Source organism: Hippichthys cyanospilos, chromosome 16 (genome assembly GCF_059441005.1).
Source record: "Hippichthys cyanospilos isolate Australia breed blue-spotted pipefish chromosome 16, RoL_Hcya_1.0, whole genome shotgun sequence".
In the NCBI taxonomy this organism is placed as follows: Eukaryota; Metazoa; Chordata; class Actinopteri; order Syngnathiformes; family Syngnathidae; genus Hippichthys; species Hippichthys cyanospilos.
The window spans coordinates 2,470,187-2,487,422 of record NC_142384.1 but is presented as its reverse complement, the minus strand read 5'-3'; the positions used below and the strand labels follow the sequence as shown (position 1 = coordinate 2,487,422).

General features: G+C 39.3%; 1 protein-coding gene and 1 long non-coding RNA gene across 7 annotated transcripts in view; one reads left to right on the top strand and one right to left on the bottom strand.

Annotated features, from left to right (window-relative positions):
* The window catches only part of hdac5 (histone deacetylase 5), a 67,711-nt gene that overhangs the window by 33,568 nt on the left and 16,907 nt on the right, over positions 1–17,236 (bottom strand). The gene's annotated exons all lie outside the window — the stretch shown is intronic.
* LOC148410158 (uncharacterized) lies at positions 1,915–6,834 on the top strand. The gene is made up of 3 exons (XR_015868157.1): positions 1,915–1,974; positions 3,312–3,397; positions 6,774–6,834. It is a non-coding gene; the product is annotated as an uncharacterized LOC148410158 (long non-coding RNA).

The window sequence follows — 17,236 nt, the reverse complement described above, 5'->3', positions numbered from 1 at the left end:
TTGTTAGCTCTTTAATGACTAGAGAGGAACGTCATTTAAATCTTGACTGTCTTTTGTCTCAATCTGACTTTTTCACCTATTAAGGGTATAGAAGTTATCTGTGCAAAAATATATCTCTAAAGTAAGTTAAGTCAGACAGTGGTGAAAAATAAATTCTTTAAAAAAATATTCTCATTAACTGTCTCACACGTATAAAGAACAACCAAAGGATTAGGATAGTTTTATATTTAGTGTGTGGCCATTCAGTTGGCATAGTCCCGGTGGTTGGTGCTACTGCTGAAATAAATAAATAAATACATACATACATACATACATACATGCATACATACATACAAAATTGGCAAGTGTCAAAGCATCTAAAACTGACTGGTGGTAGATAAACATGATGTGTGTCTATGACTGTGTGCAGCCACTCACATCTCAATTACTTATACAAATATTCTGGTGTTTCACGGTGACGCACGGGTCTCCCTTTTAACTACAATACACACACTGTCCTGATGTGTATGTGTATATTTGAGACTGGATTGTGAGTGTGTGAACAACAACCCTCTTGGCAAGAGAGCAGCATTCCATAGCAGCCAGCTTCTGACGTCAAACTAACGACATTTATAGTCTTGTAAACACACACAAACTCACACTAACGTACAGTCTGGCAAAGAGACGGGTCGAATCAACTTTTCAGTACATATTACTCTTAATGGTTTGCTGCAGTTACACACAATAATGTAATGTATCAAAGAAAATACAATCAGAATATATCGAAGTAAAAATGAATCTTCAGTAGTGTAAACCTTGGTTGCTTTCACTACCAGAAGACTCAATAGGAATGGAATAGCATTTTCACTCAAAAAAAAAACAACTAACTGAATAGATAGATAAATAAATAAAACTTTTAAAACAAGTGTTTTGTGTGTGTGTGTGTGTGTGTGTGTAGGGGGGGGGGGGGGGTAATTATCAATTGGGATACACAATGGCCTAAAATTACGACTTCAGCCATCAAGTGAAGCCATCACATTATTTTGCCAAGTCATTTTATGACGCAAAATGACAAGATAATAATTTTAATACTAAATTAAAGTGCACCTCTAGAGTTCGGAAGGAAAAGTATAGATTATGGTTCATCAGGAAAAATTGTACCCAATTGTATTTTGGTTACACTGGCTTTATCAGAACAAGTTTATAAGAGCCTGCAGAAACTTTCTGTTGGCGATGCCATGCCTGCAGCCATATTTGCTCCTGGAGGCCGAACCGTGATGTAGTCATAGATAGGCAAGTCTGAAAGCTATTAGCTGTAGCAGCAAGCACCAATTTGTACAAGATTCCAGTCTATGAATGCTATAATGGCGCAATGCCAAGCGTATGGGTGCCACAATAATAACAGGAAAAACAAAGACAAGCAATACTTTTGTGTGTCTACACCTATTACGTCAGAACGTAAATTCATTACACAAAGGTGGCTGCATCACATGGGTATAGAAAACTTGGTGAAACCTTACACAAAGTAAAATGACTCAGGCAAGGACAGAAGGATGGGAAGAGTTCTGGGTTGTTTTTTTTTTTTTTTTTTCAACCTTTTAGGCCAGAAGTGCAATGAATAAATTGGGAGAATGCGCTGCCTGTCATCTACTCCATTATTGTAAAGAAGCCGAAAACCCGCCAAACGTTGTAAGATGACCAGTCAATGCTTCAAAATAAACTGCATTTTAGCAAGATGTGTATGATATAAATGACCTCGGTAAGCTTTTATTTTGAAGTTCTATCAGAGGTTCCTCCTTGAAACAACAGTCTACTTGATCATCTTTTCCACTGAGAGAAGTAAACAATGGTCTACTTGATAATCTTAATCAGCTCAGTAGTAAACACTTTTTTTTTTTTTTTTTTTTTTGCAATTGACGTTCTTTTTCGGCTAACGTTTGACTTGACCTGCAATGTCCAATGCGATCAATGCTTTGAGAAGCCTACTGTTTCCAGGTAAGAATATATATTATGCATCTAATTAATACTTAATGAATAGCAAAACTGAGATGGGGTGATGAGAAGATGCCACTTGCCATGCTATGATAAACTTGGTTGATTTTTTTTTTTTAGCACAACAATAAGGGATTGGCTAGAAAAAAAAGGGCGGTTAACTATTCACACTAGTCAGGCTGGAATTGTGTTAAAACAGAGAATATTCAGGTTTGAACAGCCAAATATCAGGGAAATGTTTGGATTTTATTTCAACAGGAAAGAACAGTCTTCTGTGCAGTTGAAAAATTTAGTTAGACAGCTGAATGAGAGAGGCATGCACGCACTTATTGATCTAGTCAGTGATATTTGTGGGCGACATATGGGTGCATGTTTGTCCGTTTCCTCTTGACTTTTCTCGAAATACTAAAAATAAAGCAATAATAAAGCAATAATAAAAGCAATAATAAAAGCAATAATAAAGCAATAATAAAGCAATGACAGCACTGACACACATCACTTGATGACAAGGAATAAGGAATAGCCCTGTCAACGACTTGTCACATCCATTCCCAAAATATCATCCTTATAAAACTAAATAAGGTGATTTTAAACTATGGTAACTGTTTTGGCAAATACAGGAAAAGACACAAACATTGGAACACCAGCTATTTATCATACTTTACAGTATTATTTCCTTTACCCATCAAGACCTCAATTTGGTCCGGACGCTGTACCGGTATGTCATGGTCAAGGGAGAGCCAAGCCAAAAGGCGAAGCTCTCTGTTTACCGGTCGATCTATGTTCCTGCCCTCACCTACTATGGTCATTAGCTGTGGGTCGTGACCAAAAAAAAAAATAAAAAGAGATCTCAGGTGCAAGCATCCAAAATGAGTTTCCCCGCGGTGTGTCTGGGCTCTCCCTTAGAGATAGGGTTAGAAGCTCGGGCATCCGAGAGGGACTCCGTGTCGAGCCACTGCTACTCCATGTTGAGAGGAGACAGTTGGACGCCTCCCAGGGGAGGTGTTTCAGTCATGTCTCAATGGGCGGGGGCCCCGGGGTCGACCCAGGACACGCTGGAGAGACTAGATCTCTCGGCTGGCCTGGAACACCTGGCTAGGGAGAGGTAAGTCTGGGATTCCCTGCTCAAGCTGCTGCCCCCGCGACCCGACCCCAGATAAAGCAGTAGCTAATGAATGGATGGATGGACCTCAATTTGGAATCTCCATAGTTACACTTCAATTCTGTCATTCTGTTGTCCTTTTTCATGTTATTTCTACTCCTCCGTACTAGAACTGCACATCGGTATTTCATGAAAACCAATATTGATATTTCCTTTTCTTTCCCTTTCCCTGTATTAGCCAATCTGCACTGCTAAAAGAAAAAAGGTACTATGACGTCAGCGCTGCAAAACAGCAAGAGAGAAAAAGTGAGGAAGAACAAAAAGGTAAAAATAGTCTAATGGCTGTGTGCGCTTTGGACAAATTAGAAGCCTATAGTCAGAGAGAAGGGTCACATGTTCTGTTGCCATAGAGATAGATGGTTGGGTCAGAATTATTATGGTATGTCTATAGAGTAGGACAGGTCATCGAGCGAGATGCTGTCTTGACAGCAAGTTGAACTTAGTACACATCTCATGCACATTTCTTTTGGTATGAATTTGTCCATATCAAAATTCAATATCAACACCAAAATACTTCTTTATAGGTAATATATTTACCTATTTGTGTTTTTGCTTGCTGTTACCATCAACACTGTTGACAGCAACAGATGCTTGAAGCTACTTGGATTCAAAGCTTAAATTTTCTGTAAGAAGTTAGCCCATTAGCCCACTTAGCTCATTATTCTCCTCTGTGCTTAAGCAAAAAAATAAATAAATAAATAAATAAATAAATAAATAAATAAATAAATAACATTTAAAAAAAGCGCCACTGAATGACATGCTTTTTTGGGTGTGCATATTCTGCCACCATATCTGTCATTTACACAACTTCATGTCACATGCGCACTCCAGGTGGAACAACCCTAAAAGAGGGGTGTTCTCCATAAAATACTGCAAGGATGTCTGTAAATTCTCCCACCGACTTAACACACATTCCCTCTTAAGCATAAGTTCTTTGAGTAAGTCCAGTGCCTCAGGAGAATTAAACATCATATCGCACTTAATGTTTTACAATATACATGGCTAACCATTACAAGACGTTTCTAGAAACCTATCAACTATAATGGAGATAAACTCAACAAAAGAAATTTTTATTTAGCTGATCGATGCTGTACATAATCTATGATTGTATTTCAGCCATGACATTCCCAGGCAGAGAATGTTGATTCAAACAGACTTATTGTTTTACTTGCAAAAAGTGATTCTAATTGAAGAGAATACATTTTTTTTATTTATTTTCAACTGCTGGGGTCCCATTAGATTGAATGCCACCCAGTTCAGGGCGTATACCACCAACTGCCCGAAGAAAGCTACAGTAGGATAGACCCAAGCAGGCCTGCAACCCTTGTGAGGATAACCAGTTATAATAATGGATAGATGGATGGCCTCCCACCATTAGAACTACATTTATGGTAGCATGGGAGCAAGCCAGAGTTCCTGGAGAAAACCCACGCGAGCTCGAGGAGAACATGCAAACTCCACACAGGAAGGCTCAGGTCCCTTAACTGTGAAGTGGACGTGCTAACCACTTCCCCACAGAGCCACACAAACTATATAGTGTTTTTTTTGCTAAATAGCAATGTTTCTCAATCATAAAAACAGTTTCTGTGTGAAGTTTTCATGTTATCCCTGAGGCGGTGTGGGTTCTCTGGGCACTCTGGTTTCCTACCACACTCCAAACACATGAATGGTGTATAAAATGTTGAAGCTTTGTCAGCAACAGTCTTCTCATGTCAAATTTAGGAAACTTTTTTTTTCTCTCCTTGCACTTGTGATGGGGATAGGTAAAATGCATGACACATTAAGTTAGCTCCTCACTACTTTTAAGTTGACATCATTTAATTTTATAATTTTATTTGGTATTTGTTTTGGAGTTTACTTTTTTTTTTAACAAATAATACCTTTATAAATAGGTATCTTTTATGTAAAATATATTTAGAAATGTCAAAACATACAACATTTCCAATGTTAAACTAAATGCCTTTACAGTTGATAAAGGTCTCATGATGGCAACAGCTTGAGCCAGGAATAAATAACTTCAATTCATAGTATTTGTCAACAGCAACATTTTTTTTAAATACAAGCAAATTAGATTTTGATGCATATTCTGCATACGATTTTCTTCCAGTGTATTGCTAGTGAACAGTGTATTGTTCAAAACAACTTTTCCTTACGAATGACTTGTCGGTGTTAGAAATCAATTTGTCAATAGAGCGATGCGGCAATGTGTGTCTTCTTCCAATTATATATAGCTGTTGCCATCAAACGTCAACTCTATAAGCTTTGTTCACCTCAATGCACCTTTGTCGAACACCAGTCCCTACTGAACTCCCTCTTTTTTTGTCATCACTTCACAAATACTACCCCAATAATTTTATGATACACAACTAATTAAAAGCAACAATAATGCACAACGACAAAAACAACAAAACACTATGATGCAGGAATATATTGTAAGTTTAGACCATTATTTCATTAATGTTCAAAATCAACACAATCTGAAAGATAATAGCAAAGCAAAAGATTGTATTACAGTAGAAGAGCAGAAGAGTGTAAATGAAAGCAAGAAGTGCATGTCGACTGAGCCCTTCCGTGAACAACTAAAAAACATGTGAGCATCCAAGGGAGTCAGCATAAATTTTAAAAGCATCTACAGTACACAACAGCTGCATGTTTTAAATCTCAATATGAGCTTTTAGGCAAAGAATTCAAAAGACCTCCAAAATACCCCCTGCCCTCCCCATCTCTATTCCCTGAGATGACTCACTGGCTGTGGGCATGGCAGCGGTGGGCCCCCCGTTGCTACTCAGCAGCTCCAGAGACGGTTGACTGTCTGTGCTAGCAGAAGAAAAACAGGACTCCGTCTCATAAATGGTCTGCAACATGGTGCACAATCCTGACACCGTGGGATGCAAACGCATACCAAGAGAAGTGCTTGATTTTCTTACAAAACCAGTCAGTTTTTTTTCAAGAATACTGCCATGTATTCAAGAGGCGCTGGTTACTCATTTTGGGAAGATATGAGTAATCACGTTCCAAGCTTTTAAGTGGAAAACCACATTTCTTAATAATTGTGTCAACTCATAAAATGAATTGGGAATATCTATCGAAAGATCCATAAAGAATGTTTAATTATGGAATTCTTTGATGAATTTGAAATCGCTTCAGACTCCTTTATTTGTGTTTTATCCTGAGACTGACAGTCACTCACAACATCCTCTTCCTATGACGCTATATCCACAACGTCTTCCCTTGGCTCTGCTGGACAAATGAATTAAAATTAAAGTGTAAAAGACTCCTCAGAATAGCCCACACTTAGTTAGGCTTGTTGTTTCTTGTAGTTTCGTCTGAAGTCCAGATCCATGTCCAGAAAGTTCCTTGTTATGTGATAGCTGGTATATCGTAGGATTAGTAATCCTTTCAGATCAGAAATTTTACCTCCTTTGGTGCACCCAATCCAAGTCTTGACTGAACAAAAATAAAAAAATACAATAAAATAAACACTAGACTATGACAAAATGACTGAATTCCCACTTTGTAAAAGTTCCAAAATTTCCATGGGCTGTGCAGTGACTGAAGGGATCAGCTCCATGTGCACACTTGGTTTGCATCTGGATCGACAAGCTGAGCGCTGAAGCTGCCTCTTTGCCTTTTCCCACAGATAATAACGCAACACCAAAACAGATACAAGGAGACGTTGAATTCCCCTGCATCAAAAGATCCTCATGCTGTTCTCCTCCTGTCTGATGAGAGGGAGAGGAGGAGAGGAGGAAGATAAGGAAAGGCGAGGACATAAATAGCTTTGGGAGAGCACTCCCCGAGGTTCCATGCTTCCAAAATTAGAATCAAGTGCTGAGAGAACGATAGAGAGAGGGAAATGGAAGCAAGAAAGGCGGGTGAGGAAGCGAATGACATGAAAAGAGAAAGAAAAACAAGGAAATTAGTGACAGCAGAAAATGAGCAGCAATACGATCCTTCCAGAAAAATGAGCATCCAATTATATTATCCTCTAATGCCATGGTTGAATATTCACAAAAAAGGGGAAGCTACTGTGTTGTCATCCTTCACACCCCCAGTAGACATAAGTGCCGGCCAGATAGATCTTTGCCGTGCGTGTGTGTCTGTGCATACGAACGTCTCTTTGTGACGCTCTTTGAGCTGTTAAACAAAAGGGGATGGGCTGGTGGGGCAGAAAGTAGATCACTGGGTGCAGGGGATGTTAAGACGAATAAACAAAGTCACCAACAGCTTTTGTCCTTTAATAAGGGAACACCGTCATTCATTTGAGTCTTTCCTGCAGCTTTCATCTGATGAAGGAAAGTGAAGAGACTCTAACATGGGAGTTGGAGCAGGGTGGGATAGAGGGACTGACTATAAATGAAAATAGCCGGCCCATGAGGAGGAGGAGTTAGAGATATAAATAGACAAACAGAGAAAGAGAGAGAGCGATGGAGCAAGAGGAAGAGAGTAAGAGATAAGCCTCTAGCTGAGGGGGGGTGCACACCAATGTCATGTTTCTGCACTAGACTTCCCACAATACACTTTTCTCTCGAAGAGTGAGGCTGGGACTGCATCAACCTATTTATGTTGTTTCAGTTCTGTAGGTGGCTGTGACTGTTCACTGGAGCAAGGTCAATCAATCAATCAATCAAAATTTATTTGTATAGCCCTAAATCACCAAAGTCTCAAAGGGCTTCGCAGATGAAAAGAGGTTATGTCGAGAAAAAATAAGTCATACAGAGACATCTTTTCGGTGTAAGGTACACATCCCCTGTCAAAGCTCCCAGAAGGGGAAGGAAAAACTCAAAAACCCCAATTAGGGGAAAATCAGAAACCTCCAGAAGGGACCACAGGTGGGAGGAGCCCCCTTCCAGGCCCACAGGTTGAAGTGGATGCTGCATGTACCAAATACAGACAAATAGATACACATCTTTCTTATTTGTCTAGCATTTCATGCTGTGGTAAACTCCTTTTATTCGATTTTCGACTATTTCCAGTAGGAGTATTCCTTCTTTGAGTAATTGCCGAAACAGAGTACCAATACTTCTAATCATTTTGAGATATCAAATTAAATTTAACAAAATGACAAATAACTGTTCACCAAACAAAGAATCAAATTCTCCCAAGAGCAATAATCAGTCCCCAGAGTTGAGACTTCACTGAAAAACTGTGGAGAAAGAGAACCGAAGTGGCTAGATGATTTTGTAAAGAGGAATATTGGTGGAACCCTTTATCAGTATTCTCTCATCTTGTAACACATTATAGGAAACAATTAGATCCTTTTTTTGTTGGCAGAAGGGGGGTTGCTCAAAGTATTAACATCACGTATGCTAGATGATTGGATCAAGTTGGGTTTTCCTCTTATTCTTCTTCAAATGCAACTTTGTTTTTGCATTGTATTTATGTTTTTCTGTACTGCTACATTGTATTATTTCTGTTATCTTAGGCTATCAAAAACAAAAAATATAACATTGATAACTGGTTAAAAATAGCCCCTTGAGTAACTCATAGTAAAGTTCACAAACAATAAAAAGTTCATGAAAGTAAAAAACATATGTTTATATGATTTGTTAAAAAAATAAACTATGGGAAGAGATCTAATATGATGAGATTTTGTGTCATTAGAATGCCACAAGATTTTTCGTCATTAGATTTAGTTTTTTGCTTGTTGGGCCAAGACTGCAATGCAAAACACAAGAGTAATGTGCTGTGTGTTGTGCCAATAAAATAAGCTGCCATACGTTTTAAGAAAGCCAGAAAACACTTCAAAATAAACCTTACTATGATTATAATAAATAATAATTTATAGACACGGATGCCTTGGTACTTTTATTTTGAAGTTCTCCCTTGGAGGCATGTCCCAATAACTGTGGCTTTACTTTCTCTTGCACAAACTGTTCCTCACTCCCAAAGTGAGTCGGGAGTGGTGACTCACAATGTAAACAAAACAAAATTATTCTGAAATTGCATTCAATTGCCAATTCAAGGCGCAAAAAAAAAAAATGCTGTCATTGTACACCTGTTGCCAGCATTTAGCACAGTGTTGAACATAAATTAGCATCTAAGTAGTTGTGCTTGAGTGCCTAAGAGCAGTCTGATTACTCAAAGGTAGTTTAATAATTAATAGACTTAATTAATTGTGCACATAATGATTCTAATATAATGACACGATTGCTATTGCTTCTCATCACTTTTTAACGTACCGGGCCGAGTCAAATTTGTTTTCTGAGGGTCTGACGTCAGAATCAGCATCACATTTCAGGGAAATACAGCCGTCTAAAAACCCACAGTTTAAAATTTAATAAAAAAAAAAAAAAAAAAAAAAAATATATATATATATATATATATATATATATATATATATATATATATATATATATATATATATATATATATATATATATATATATTAGTTTTTTGCATTGATGTTTACTGTGGTCATTCACTTTTCATCTTGACTTGTTTGATCCACACTTCCCACCAACAATTTACACCTTATAACTAACAAACATAAAATTGACATTAGCTACAGCTAACATTGTATATAGTCACATAAAAACACAAATGTAACATACCACTTTGGGCTGTCGCATCTGACATTGTAAGCACGTCGATAGCACTTTCGCAATGACATCACACAGGAAGCACTTCGCATGACCCCAAACTAAACTTGAGTAAACTTACATGTTCAAAATGATAAAGTATTATTGCTCTTGTATGTAGTGCTGATTGACCTTAAAAGGTAATCACTAGCATGCTAATGCTAATCATGATTGCTATAAAACAATGAGCATATTTACATTATAGTGTTAAAGGTTTTATCAAGAGCCCTGAACGAAATGTTTCCTGTCTACGGCCAAAAAGACAGAAATTGACCTCATGGTTCTCGAGTACATTAGTATTCTCCAATGTAGTTTTTCCCATATCCACAACATATGTATGTGAATTTAAACTGAGCTAAAACACTGTGTACAAGAGTAGTTTTTAGAGTGGTGCACCTGGGAGATGGCACCAAACATTATCAAGTAAGCTTGCTTTTTAAGGAGAAGCTGCACTGCGCACTTTGCTGTCAGTGTGGATATTATTAATTGAAAGTACGGGCTGCTATTTATAGGATTTGTTTGTTCCATTCAGCACTTGAGTCCAAAAAGAAGCTGCTTTGAATACTTCAGTGTTTAAGGAAGAGCAATGGAATGAAGCTAATAATCACAAGATAAATTGCTATGACCGTTCTGTTTTCGATTAGGCTGCCTTTACATTTGTTACTTTTCCTGAAGAAAAGAAATCTCATTCAAACATTTTCATTAATTTGTCACCTTCATTCCACCTCCTCACCCTCATCATCCTCACCTCCTGTGTAAACCGCTTTGTATATCCATGAGCAGACTTGCATATGCCTCAGTATGACTCACAGGCAGAATGCAAACACAAAATTCTGATATTTGAACCACAAAAAACGTATCCCACTGAAACTTTAGCATTTAGTAATTCCATTTTTTGTTAAAACCATTACAAAATTTAGAAGATGGCAAAATCATTGGTGACAGAGCAACATCTCAATGGTCTCACATACTAAACACATCTGCAGAAGGTGTGTGTACTGCAGTAGTTCAGTGGATGACTCATCTCTGCGTTTCTATTTGAGGCGCATCAACCACTGGAGTCACACTGTGTCCTTGTGTGTATGTGCGTGTGTCAGTGTGTAGATGCGTGCATGTGCTATATCTGTACCCATGACAACAAAATTACAGTCAGTGTGACAACTGACAATGCTCAGTTGAGAAGGGACTGGGGTGCCTTGGTGACTTAATCATTCTGCATGGTTCATACCGCATGAGGTTCACTTAAAACATCCACATTCACAATCTGATGCAAAACATAGCCTATATCTCTGCGTGCAGCCATCAGCTAGGAAGCCTGGACTGCTAGTAAAGGTTAGTGCCAAGATATTGGTGTGTGCTAATTTTGCTAATGCTCTTGAAAGGTAATGGAAGAAGAGTGTTAGAGGAAGATCCTTGGCTGAGTCTGATTGTACGTCTGTGTTTTGTCTTGGGGTAAACATACATGTTCTTCTTGATCTGTGAGGCATTTATTATTCAGTAATACCAGAAATAGCTCACATATCATGGTCATATTGTTGGCGGGGCTCCAAAGCTAGTAAGCAGCATCAACTTCTCAGTATGCATCAGTATTGTATTTAACAAAATAAAGGCATGTGATTCGACGATGTCATTCGACGACCCCCCCCCCCCAAAAAAAAAAAAACAACTTTGCTCATGCACTTGCAAAATTTGCACAGACTTCCATTGCACTAGCGATTACACTTAGAACTATAACAACTACCTCAAATGCACACAACTGGGACAACCACAGTCAGAGTTGTGTTGCTTTGTATCGTACTGTTGAATTGTCTTGTCATATGCTGCTGCTTATGTCCTGTCTTGGGGTACTCTTGCCACACCTGGTTTTTCGTACTTTGTTTTTAGTTTTAGTTATTAGTTTAACAACACTAGGCAAAGTAGATCTAACATACTGCACATTACATTACTATAGATAAGAATCTAGTTTTTAGAATTGTCTCGTCTTGCGCACCTGCACTTTGTTATTGTACATGTAAAACGCAGAGGATAGTGAAAAACGCAATTTCGATTCTTTTGTATGTTAAGCACATGTGAAGAAATTGACAATAAACTTGACCTTGATTCTTTGATTCTCAGAGTAGTACTCGACTAACTCTATCTAGTTGTTTATGATCAAGGAGTGGCTCTCCAGAGGCTGATGTTGGAGGAACTGACTTGTACACGAATGGCCCTACGACTCGCTTCATACCATTATATATAGCCTTGATGTTACCAGTGATGGCTGTGTTCCTGCCAGTACTCATTGGCACAGATTCTGGCGGCACGTTGGATAGACTGTCATGCTGAACGTAGCTGTTGTAGGTTTGTGCAATTTGGACATTGCTTGCAGTAATGCTGTCCGTTTCTCTTCAGTGACAGGGATCATGATGTGGGATTTGGCCTCAAACCAGTCATTTGTCTTGGTGGATTTCCTCCCGAATGCTGCCAGAGCTGTTTGGTGGATAGTGTCTTGTAGACTTTCCCAGTTCTCAGCAGCAGTATTGGGAGTCACCATAGTGCTAATTCTACTGCCAGGTCAGATGCAAACTGTACTTGGAGGTTGGGTTGTGCCATCCTGCTGGTGTCTACATGGGATTGCCAGTCAGTTTGGTATGGTGAAAGTTCTTTGGGGTTATATGAACTTTGCAACTCACCAGGGAGTGGTCTGTGTCGCAGTTGGTGCTGTGATACGCTCATGTGTGGAGAACAGTTGTGATATCAGAACGACGAATTAGCACAAGATCTAGTTGGTGCCACTGCTTTGATCTTGGATGTCTCCAGGTATATTTGTGCTGGGGTTTGGTCACGAAAAGACAGTTGGTCACACACAGGTTGTGCAGTGAGTAAAGCTTGAGCAGACGCTGGCTGTTCTCATTCATTTGTCCCACTCCAAACTTTCCTAGGGACACGACCAAGATTCGTGATTAGCACCAACTCGGACATTGAAGTCTCCCAGTAGCATGAGTTCATCCTTTGCAGGAATGTCACGAATGGTTTGATAGAGCTTTGTGTAAAATTAATCTTTTGCTTCATCTGTTGAGGTGAGTGCTGGAGAATATACTAATATGAGTGTAAGTGTCCCAGACAATGTGTTTAGTCTCAGAGTGAGGAGGCATTCACATCCACTTTCGACTTCCACCTTGCCTAGGAGTTTATTCCACACTGCAAACCCCACTCTATGCTCTCGAGTATCTGCAGGATTCTTTTCTACCCTGCCAGAAGAAAGTGTAATCATTCTCCCGTAGTCCACCGATATCAGCGAGTCTAGTTTCATGAAGTGCAGCGATGTCAATGCCCAGGTTTGCGTCAATTTCACTCATGTCTTGAGAAATGCCTGTCGACATGTTGCGACATTACAGGTTGCCAGTTTAAGAGGTGGCCTCCTTTCTTTTGATTGAATTACTGGTGCAGTAATATACAGTCTGTTGTTCAGAGTTTTCCAAATCCCCATACACCCAAGAGGATGACAGACTATGGCGGGACAGAACCTTACTGACTGGGGGCTGCCCGGTTTTAGGCGGGTGGTAACTGCCCAGTGAGATCGTAGAATCTCTCCCACTGACAAAAGCAAACCACTGGCGCCAGCCAGACTATACGCCAACCAAGCTGCGGCTTATATCCGGTATCTGCTGCTTCTCGTGTAGTGTCCATGTTACATGGTGATGCAGGCTGGAGTGTCCTCTCCAGGCCAGTAGTAGTAGGATACAAGCCAGAGCAGGGTGATATACAGAACAAGATGTTGCCCATGCATCGGGTCTTCCTTCTCCACATCAAATATGGTCCCAAAAGAGTAGCATGGCCACCACGGTTTGGCATCAGTGACGTCGCAGAAGTTGCCAGGATAGGTCTACAAGAAGACGTTGAGCTGCCTTAAGGGACACCGACTCTTGATTTTTCCTCTAGGTTTACTCCTGAAGTCTTACCTATGTAAAGGTAATGCCGCAAGACGCTGTACCGGTCTGTCATGGTGAAGAGAGAGCTGAGCAAAAAGGCGACACTTTCTGACGATCTACGTTCCTGCCCTCAGCTATGGTCACGAGCTGTGGGTTGTGACAGAAAGAACAAGATCCCAGATACAAGCGGCCGAAATGAGTTTCCTCCACAGGGTTTCCAGGCTTTCCCTTAGAGACAGGGTGAGAAGCTCGGTCATTCGGGAGGGACTTGGTGTTTAGCCGCTACTCCTCCACGTTGAGAGGAGCCAGTTGAGGTGGTCCGGTCATCTGGTTAGGATGCCTCCAGGACGCCTCCCTCGGGAAGGTTTTCCAGGCATGTTCCACTGGGAGGAGGCCCTGGGGTCGACCCAGGACACGCCGGAGAGACTATGTCTCTTGGCTGGCCTGGGAACGCCCGGGGATCCTCCTGAAGGAGCTGGATAAAGTGATCAGGGAGAGGGAATTCTGGGCTTCCCTGCTCAAGCTACTGACCCCGCAACCCGACCCCGGATAAAGCGGTAGCTAATGGATAGATGGATGGATAATATTAAAACTGCATACACTGGTACCCTGCCACCCTGATACTGTCAAAATGACAATTTTTCAAGAAAAGAAAAAAAACCTTATCAATAAATTGATAATTCAGGTACTAGTTTTGTCTTTATAGCCAGAAAAGGGGGGGGGGGGCATTGATTATTGTTTTCAGAAGAAAAAGTGAATGTTTGTAAGAGCAATCAAAAGTGGAAGGTGCAAAGGTCCTGTTGGACTTGGATAATTTTAAGTTACAAGTTTAATTGTGTGAAGCTGAAAGCCTTCACACATATGTTGTTCCTCTTTTTTTTCCCGCCCGTTTTTCGGAACGTTTCAACTCATCAACAACCAGTTCATCTGATTCACACCGTTCCAATTTCATATTATTCCAATTAATTGTGCAACGATTGCCTCCATTTTTCTCATTCCAAACATTTACAGATGTCCCACAATTCCCTGTTTTCCACACCCAAAATCCCCTTGACTTAACATTGGGTGGTTTTACATTTCATATTTACTTACAGCTTTCACATTTCATATTTTCAATATTTAGCTCATTCATCTCTCATCACTCCCATCATTCCAATAATTCATACATTCCAATATTTTCCCATAATTCCATATTTTTTACCCTTTAATATTTCATAATTCATTTTCAATTGGAGAATTCCTCATTCATTCCCAATGGGAGATTTAACATTTCACGTTTTGAGCTTTCCCATTTCAAATTCATAATATTTATCTCTTTCATTTCACCTTATGGATCATTCCCACTATTCCAATAATTCATAAATATGAATATTTTCCCATAATTCCATATTTTCCCCTATAATAATTCATCCCGAATGGCTTATTTAACATTTCACATTTAAAGCTTCCCCATTTCACATATACATCATTCAATTAATTCCTTTCACATTTTCATCATTGCTAATATTCACACATTACAATAATTCATAACTATTTTAATATTATTTCCCATGATTCCTCATTCATTCCCACTGTTCTCACCAAAACTTTGTAACTTTCCGTCTTCGCCATTACTCATCTGTTTTCCCCCGATTCCCGCCATCCCATGGGTGTATTCATTTTCCTCTTCCATAATTCAAAATTTTCCCACAATTACACTTTTTTCAGTTTTTCCCTTTTTCCCTCTTCAATATTATTTGGCCAATTCAAACCATTCCAAATTGTAATATTCAGAATATTTCACAGATTCAAGCCATTCAAACATTACACATCATTTCACCATTCAATGCCTGTCCCTTCAGCGCTTTCAGCTTCACAGGCAATTTTGTCAGGAATTGCACAATTTCTTCAGGAGTTGCACTTTTTCTAGTTTTATATTTAAATTTTAAATAACAGCTCTAAATGTTCGCGCTATCAAAATAGTTATTGATAAAATTGATGATTTATTAGTAGTTCATTCAGTGATTCTCACATCTCTATTATCTTGAATGTTTTAAAATATTTTGTGTACCCCTCCCTCCTATAGATTGGGGCATCAGTAAGAAATAGACACCAGCCTGGTAGCCACATAAAATATCATTTTTTTGCTGTCTTTAGTAAAACCATTGAGTAAACCATAAACCAAAGCTACGTTTTCAGCAAAGTCATCAAACTTTATTAATAGAATATAAACTTTATTCATACAATATAAACGTGGTACGGATATTCTACTAAGAAATATTTGTTGTTAAAACAACATCTGATAAAACAGAGAATGCGTTATTGGTAAATGCTATTTAACTACTAAACAGGAGCTGCAGAGCGCAGAATAGATCCAGATCAGGCCATGTACTTGTGAACGCTGCGCCGCGATCCTTTTGAGTTTCCCCTCAGCATGCATTATATATTTTTGACCAGCTATTTCGTTATGGAGCACAAAGAAGTAACGAATAAACGAAAGTCAGGGAAATTCAAACGACAAACATGCAACGGTAAGAGTTTAGAGCTAAGCGCGGGTGAGGCATGGCGCCGCTGTCTTTTTAATTTGTTCCTCTGCATGCATGCATTAAATATTTTCAACCCGCTATTTCTATGGAGCACAAAGAAGTTAGGAATAAACGAAAGTCAGGGAAATTTAAACGACAAACATGCAACAGTATGAGTTTGGAGCCAAGTGCGGGTGAAGGCGTGGCACCGCGGTCTTTTTAATTTTTTCCTCTGCATGCATAAAATATTTTCAACCCGATATTTCTATGGAACACAAATAAGTTACAAATAAACTAAAGTCAGGGAAATTTAAACGACAAACATGCAACGGTATGAGTTTGGAGCCAAGCGCGGATGAAGGCGCGGCACCGCTGTCTTTTTAATTTTTTCCTCTGCATGCATTGAACATTTTCAACTCGCTATTTTTATAGAGCACAACGAAGTTAGAAATAAACGAAAGTCAGGGAAATTGAAACGACAAAAATGAAATGGTACGAGTTTGGAGCTAAGCGCGGGTGAAGGCGTGGCGCCACTGTCTTTTTAATTTGTTCCTCTGCATGCATTAAATATTTTTGACCCACTATTTCTATGGAGCACAAAGAAGTTAGGAATAAATGAAAGTCAGGGAAATTAAACAACAAACATGCAACGGTATGAGTTTGGAGCCAAGCGCGGGTGAAGGCGTGGTGCCGCTGTCTTTTTAATTTTTTTCCTCTGCATGCATTAAATATTTTCGACCCGCTATTTCTATACAGCACAAAGAAGTTAGGAATAAACGAAAGTCAGGGAAGTTGAAACGACAAACATGAAATGGTACGAGTTTGGAGCTAAGCGCGGGTGAAGGAGTGGCGCCACTGTCTTTTTAATTTGTTCCTCTGCATGCATTAAATATTTTGAGCCGCTATTTCTATGGAGGACAAAGAAGTTGTCAGTGAAATTTAAATGACAAACATGCAACGATATGAGTTTGGGTGAAGGGTTGGCGCCGCTGTCTTTTTAATTTTTTCCTCGGCGTGCATTATATATTGTTATTGCATTATATATTTTTAAACCCGCTATTTCGATATGGAGCACAAAGAAGTTATGAATAATCGAAAGTCAGGGAA